At 42.3% G+C, this 7,481-nt stretch overlaps 1 long non-coding RNA gene across 1 annotated transcript; it reads right to left on the bottom strand.

Moving 5' to 3' along the window:
- Positions 1–267: 267 nt before the first annotated feature.
- LOC143267736 (uncharacterized) lies at positions 268–7,274 on the bottom strand. Its single transcript, XR_013043167.1, has 2 exons — positions 7,094–7,274; positions 268–614 (listed from the first exon to the last, which is right to left on the bottom strand). It is a non-coding gene; the product is annotated as an uncharacterized LOC143267736 (long non-coding RNA).
- Between the last annotated feature and the right edge of the window lie 207 nt (positions 7,275–7,481).

Here is a 7,481-nt window from a genome sequence, read left to right as displayed (position 1 = left end):
TGTACATGTGTCTTTATGCCTAAGAGCTTTCCAGAGATTCCTGCCATCTTATTTCTTTCCTCCAAATACCATAGAAAAGCAACTTCTGCTCTGATGACCATTAAGTTGTATCAGTAGTTGTTATTTTACATTTAACTGGTCAAATATCACTTCTCTAGTTCTTTCTCTTATAACATCATTTAGAATAAAATAAAATAAAAAACAGAAATTGTTTCATTAATTATTATGGAAAATGAATGCTAATTTGATTGATATCACACCAGAGAGTGGTTTGATCTTGCCATTGTTTTATTCAAACCCCTCGGGCTGGAGTGGACACAGCAGACTCTTGTTCAGAGGTACATTCTTCTTTGAACTTGCCCAGTGACAGGTGACTGTAAATTCAGAGGATGGGCACAAACAGCTGAACAGAACAGTTCTTTCTAGATGGCTGTTGCTGTCTAAATTATAAGTTGGGTCTTCTCAGTTTAAAGAAGCAGTTAACTATAGTTGTCTTTGAACATGGCCTGGTGACAGATGTGGAGAATCAGTGGCCCACAGAGAGCTCATTAGCTTTCTCAAGCCTATATACTGACCCTTCTGGAAAACCTCAAAATTCAAGGCACAGGGATTTTCTGTTTTAAAACAAAACAAAACAAAACAACAATGGTTAGTCTTTGAATTTGGAAATTAAGGCTTCATCATGTGGCTAGAAGGATTTTTCTCACAACTGGAGTAAAACTGCTGGTGACAGAGACACTCATTTAAATTCTGGAGACACAGGAAGGTGAGAGAATGGAGCCAAAGCACTCTAAGAAAGCAAGCTGTGCCTCCTCCTCTATTCTTTATCCTGTCAAGACAGGAGCCCAAAATCCATGGGTACCTTTCTTGTTCCTTGTGGACACGCCGTATGTCCAGAATTGTACTTTCTATTCCATTTTACTATTGTTTGAAAGTTCATATGTGTATACAATATATGCTGGTCATATTCATTTCCTACTCCCTCCCTCAGGCTCTGCCTGGGTCACTCCCTAACTCAACCCAATTAGTGCTGCCCATAAGCAAGTGTTTAGGATCATCCGCTGGTAGGAACAACCTACCAGTACTCCTCCCCCAAAAGAAGAGACTCCTCCCTAAGAGCCATCATCTGCCATTGCCTCCGCACTAAGGATGGGGCATTGGGAGATCCCCCTCTATACTGGACCTTTTAACTCTTGATTTTGGGTGAGTCTTGTGCAGGTGACCACAGCAGCTTATGTATTCTTGTGTTCATGTGTGCGACAGTCACATCATGCCCAGAGGACAATAATTCACAGCACCCCTGCCATCAAAGTTGTTCTGTCTCCTCTTCTGTTGGGTTCCCTCTGCCTCATGAGGATGGTGGTGATGGTTTATAAGTCCCATTCAAAACTGAGACCTCACTTTACAATCTTTAATTTAGCTACGGGGTTTGATTTTTTTTCTCACTTGGCTTTGTTTTTTTTTTTAATTTTATTTATTTTATTTTACAATACCATTCAGTTCTACATATCAGCCATGGGTTCCCCTATTCTCCCCCCTCCCAGCCCCTCCCCTTACCCCTACCCTACCCCCCATTCCCACCTCCTCCAGAGCAAATCCTCCCCCGAGGACTGCGATCAGCCTGGTAGACTCAGTCCAGGCAGGTCTAGTCCCTTCCCCCCAGACTGAGCCAAGTGTCCCTGCATAAGCTCCAGGTTTCAAACATTGGCTTTGTATTTGAATACACATTTGATAGTGGTTGTGTGCCACCATTTATGAGTATTGGCCATCTTCTGCAAGACCAGTAAGCTCGCTTATATGATAAGCTATCTCTCCAGCCCTGTCTTAGTTAGGGTTTCTATTGCTGTGAAGAGACACCATGACCATTTATAAAGGAAAACTAATTGGGGCTCACTTACAGTTTCAGAAGTTTAGTCCATGGTCATTATGGTGGGAAGCAAGGCAACATGCAGGCAGATATGGTGCTGGAGAAGGAGCTGAGAGTTCTAAAAATTTTGATCCACAGGCAACAGGAAGTGATCTGTGTCACTGGGTATAGCTTGTGCATAAAAGACCTCAAAAGCTTCCACCCCCACAGTGTCACACTTTCTCCAACAAGGCCATACCTACTCCAACAAAGCCACACTTCTTAATAGTGCCACTCCCTATGAGCTTATGGGGCTCAATTACACTCAAACTATCACATTCCATCCTCTGACCCACATAAACTTGTATCAGTTTATAATGAAAATGCATTTAGTCCAACTTCAAAAGTCCCCATAGTCTACCACAGTCTCCACAGTGTTTAAAACTCAAAAGTTCAAAGTCTCTTTTGAGATTCATGCACTCTCTGAACTGTAATCCCCTGTAAAATTAAAATAAAAAAGTAGACTACATACTTCCAGCATACGGCACAAGATATACATTACAATTCCAAAATATAGGGAAGGGAGCATAGTGAGGAAATATTGGACCAAAACAAGACTGAAAACCAGCTGGGCAAACTCCAAACTCTGCATCTCTGATATCAAAATACTCTTCAGATCACCAACTCCTTTCAGCTTTGTGGACTGCAGCACACTTCTTTCTCTTGGCTGGTTTCCACTCCCTGTTAGCAGCTCTCCCTGGCAGGTACCCTCCAGCTCTGGAATCTCCAACATCTTGAGGTCTCCACCTCTCTAGGCCTCCATTCAGGGACACCCCTGACACATGCCTGTCCTCAGTGGCTTTCCATAGTCACTGAGGCAAATTCCATAAATTCCGTTCTTCTATCCTTAAAGCCAGAACCATGTGGTTGAAGCTTTCAAGTTCTGCTGCTTACCAGAGATAGAACATGGCCCCCTCCTTCAATTACATCATCACCAATTTTCTGTTTTTGATGGTTTCTTTCACTGCCTAAGCTTGGCCATTCTGGAACTTGTGGGCCTCAAACTCAAAGATCCTCCAGCCTCTGCCTTCAAAATTGCTGGGATCAAGGATGTGTACCACCACACTGGACTCTAAGCTTTTCTTTAATTTCTGTTCACAAATTGGAAACTTAGCTGGGTAGGATCTTGCCCTGAGGTCATCACTCCCTTTAATCCATTTCTTACTTTTTTAAAAATCTCCTTGAACATAGGACTTAGCTCCATTCCACTTCCTAGTGCTCCTTCTTTCCTTAAATTTTACATTTTGTCTTTTTCCCTTCTCATCTTGCTCCTTTTCAGTATAAATCTTCATTAGAATTAACACTAATAACCACACAACAAAGCCTATACTAGGCTGTTTTGAAATTTCCTCTGCCAATGGAATTAATCCAAAACTCTTCACTTTAGCCCCAGGCAGACTCTTTGGACAAGTGCAAAAAATATCCTCATTCTTCACCAGAATATCACAAGAGCAATCTCTAAGCCACCTATTAATATTCTTCTCCTATGAAACCTCTGGATCCAGGCCCCTACATTTCAAATCTCCCATGTTCCTATTAGTATGGTCCATTCAGCAATGCTTAAAGAATTCTACTGCTTTCCTAATCTATAGTACCAAAGTCCAAATTCCTCCAAATAAATACATGGTTAGGCCTATCACAGCAATACCCCACTCCTGGTACCTATTTCTGTCTTAGGGTTTCTATTGCTGTGAAGAGACTCCATGACCATAGCAACTCTTATAAAGGAGAACATTTAATGGGGTGGCTTGCTTACAGTTTCAAAGGTTCATTCTATTATCATTATGGAAGGAAGCAAAGCAGCATGCAGGCAGATACAGTGCCGGAGAAGGAGCTGAGAGTTCTTACATCTGGACCAGCAGGCAACAGGAAGTGGTCTGTGTCACTAGGTGTAGTTTGAGCATAGGAGACCTCAAAAGCCCAACCCCACAGTGACACACTTCTCCAAAAAGGCCATATCTGCTCCAGCAAAGCCACACTTTCTTTTTTTTATTTTTCTTTCTTTCTTTCTTTCTTTCTTTCTTTCTTTCTTTCTTTCTTTCTTTCTTTCTTTCTTTCTTTCTTTCTTTCTTCCTTCCTTCCTTCCTTCCTTCCTTCCTTCCTTTCTTTCTTTCTTTCTTTCTTTCTTTCTTTCTTTCTTTCTTTCTCTCTTTTTTAAATTACACTCATGATATTAATCACATTTGTGGTATTCATAGATTACATTCACAGTATTCATTCAATTATATATATATATATATATATATATATATATATATATATATATATAATTTTAAATGTCGAATGTCATTTCTTGAAGGGGGTAGGAGGTCTTAATTACAGGCTTACAGCACAATGGGAGGACCCTGGAGGGCAGAAGTTCACTACTGATGTTTTACAATCTTGCATCTAAGCTGTTAAAGCCCATTATTCAGGATACACAGACAAGGGACTTCCCTTAAGCATTCAGGAGGGTGGAACCTGGCAGGGAATTAGCATTGGGAGGATGTCAAGATCAAGGTCCACAAGCAAGGCAACAGTTACCCAAAACGGGGGCTAGGGCCCTGCAGGTCCCCCTTTTATTAAAAAATGAGCTTCTCACTTGGGTTGCATGGGATGTTAGCAGGTCACCTTACCCGTCATGCAAAGCCACACTTTCTAATAGTACCACTCCCTATGAGTTTATGGGGGCCAATTACATTCAAAGTACCATTAGCTCTTTATTGTATTTAATTTTTAAGTAAAGCTTCCATAAATAAATTTTTTTTTCTGTTCAAGCTAGTTTGGCTCTGGTTTTCTATTGTTTTCATCCTGAAGCATGGCAACAGCTTTTTATTTGGAACCATCATTTGGTAATGGTACTACTAATCCACATTTCAATGGGAGATTTGCTGATGAATATGTTTTGAGAGGGACCTAGCCTGGGCCTCATTCCAGAGAAAGAAGCTGACAACCTTTGTTTTGTAGATGGAAGGCTTGCATGTATTCAGGTTCTGCTTTTTGATGCCTGGTTAGAATTTGAAGCTGTACATTAGAGGGCCGAGAAGGGTCTCCCATCCACCGGGCAGAGGATGTGCAGAGACAGATAGGGTTAGTGCTGAATGCCTGTCAGAGTACTTATTCAGTGCCTACTCTGCTGAGCATAGCCTTCATCTAGGGAAGCAAAGACAGAGCCCTGCCTACATGGGACTTCATGTGACGACCCATTTACTGATGCTACTAGAAAACAAATCACTTAAACAGCTAGTCTGCAACAAGTCATTAAACACAGAGTAGGCTGAGAGCAGAGAAAATGGCACTGTGGTATATCTGGGGGAAACTTGCATCTCATCAGGTGTAAATTCCCTGAGACAGGAACTCAGCTGCTATTTCAAAGCATCTCAGGCTAGGCAGACAGTGTGGCAGACATTCAATGAGGTGCTGGTGTATGACCAGTGGAGAAGGGACAGAATACATGGAGAAATTTAAAATGAGGTAGTAGCAGATATTAGAGTCAGTTTAAATTGTGATGGGATACTAGAGAGGTCTTGGTCTTGTTTAGGGATGTGTGTGTGTGTGTGTGTGTGTGTGTGTGTGTGTGTGTGTGTGTGTAGTTGTATTTATTCATGTGGGTGCATACATATTTATATGTGGGTACTTTAATATGGTGTGAAGGTGTGTGTGGTGGCCAGTGGTTTGGGTTCAGTATCTTGAGCAATTGCTCTTGACTTTGTATTTTGACACAGGTTCTCTCACTGAAACTGAAGTTTATCAGTTTGCCTAGGCTGATTAGCCAATGGCCTCCAGGGATCTGCTTGTCTCTCCACACGGACCCCACCCAGTGCTGGTGACACAGTTATGCATCCATGCTCAACTTTTTGGTGAGAGTGTTAGGGATCTGAGCTTGGGTCTTCATGCTTTTGTGGCAAGAGTTTTACAAGCTGATCTCTCTCCTTAGACCACACCGGAGAGCCAGAAGCACACGAATGACATCATTCAATTTAGATCTACAGAGGAGTTGGTTGTGGATTCACGGGGACATGTAAGGCTGGTGCCCAGTGGGGCAAGATGTCTTACAGTGTGGAATATACTTTTAAGTTCAAGCTGGCAGATTGCCTTATGGATTATGATATGAAATATACAAGAAAGAGAGGAGTTAGGGAGAACTAGAGCCAGGGAGTCAGTCCACTGATCTAATCTGGAATCCTTGTAGCACAGAAATGCCATTCTGTCTACCTCAGGTCATGGTTGGCAAGAAAAATGACAGAGTGTGTGTGTGGGGGGGTGAGGGGCAGGTTAAGAGGACAATAAAAATGGGATCGACCTTCTTCCAAGCCACTCCTGCTGAGTGCTCTTGGCTACCAAAGACACGAGTGCCAGTGTGAAGACACTGATCCAGAGAAGATAATAGGAGGGATGCTCTACCAGGGAGGGTATACATCCATAAAGGCGTTTTTCTCGAGTTGCTTCAAGGCACAGGACACTATGGCTGCCTTGAGTAAGCAAGGGTGAGGTGAGCAGAGCACACAGATGTGCTTCTAGGAGACTACATTGCCTAGGATCATGAAGCTGTGAATTGACAGAGTTGGCTTAAGTACCAGACTATGGAATTAACTGTAAGCACATAGACCCAAAGAAAATAGGCCTGCAGGATACTAAATTTGTAAGTGATCTATCTGCACTGCCAAAATAACCCATGGGGAAAGAGCCTGCTGCATTTTTTAGACTCTAAGATAATCCCAAGGATGCAGGAGTCACATTCTTAGGAAGTGGGCTACTCAAGTGGTCAGACTCCAGAAATTACATCCTTTCCCAGGTCTACTCCAGAGAAGACAACACACAAGGGAAGTTCATTCATATGCATAACTAACAGCCTTCTGAGCTTGACCAAGGGACTCCTTGGCCAGCAGAATATGATATGTGCCATGTCCCGCTGGCTTCTCTGTTTCTTGTTGGTTTCTTTTCCAACATGGGAGTTGTTTCATTTGTCCAGTTCTCTGCTGACTTTTCTTAATGGAACTGTCAGGGATTTATTACATATTATCCTGGCCCACTGTTCCTCAGAAAAAAGGAATTGAAATACTAGCATGCTAGCCATTCCTTTCCGGCTCTATTAAAATGTGTTAATAAGCACAGGAGCCAGATTGAGAGACAGGAGGAGTCTATCAAGGAAGGATGGCAAGCCAGTAAACATGGCTGAGCTGGCTGATCAGTGTGGAAAACGCTTACCTCACAGGACTGTCTACTGAGAAGCCATTCTAACGGATGTCCTCGGAGAATACACAGGTGGGAATAGCGGCATTGGGCAGAGTAGGAAACGTTTGAATCAGCTCCAGTCTCCAAACAGTCTGAAATCTGCCCTCAGAAGCTTTATCCTTTTGCCTTTCTGGGTTGTGTGAGTCAGGATTCCCTAGAGGAAAAAAATGATGAAGTATAAATCATAAAAGAATATTTGTTCCATTAGCCTACCCCAGTGGTTAACGACCTGTGGGTGGCGACTCCCACAGGGGTCGAATATCAGATACCCTGTATATCAGATATTTACGTTACAATTCATAATGGTAGCAAAGTTACAGTTATGAAGTAGTAATGAAATTATTTTATGCTTGGTTGTAGG

This window comes from Peromyscus maniculatus, chromosome 11, assembly GCF_049852395.1.
Source record: "Peromyscus maniculatus bairdii isolate BWxNUB_F1_BW_parent chromosome 11, HU_Pman_BW_mat_3.1, whole genome shotgun sequence".
Classification (NCBI taxonomy): Eukaryota; Metazoa; Chordata; class Mammalia; order Rodentia; family Cricetidae; genus Peromyscus; species Peromyscus maniculatus.
This window is presented reverse-complemented; position numbering and strand designations above follow the sequence as displayed.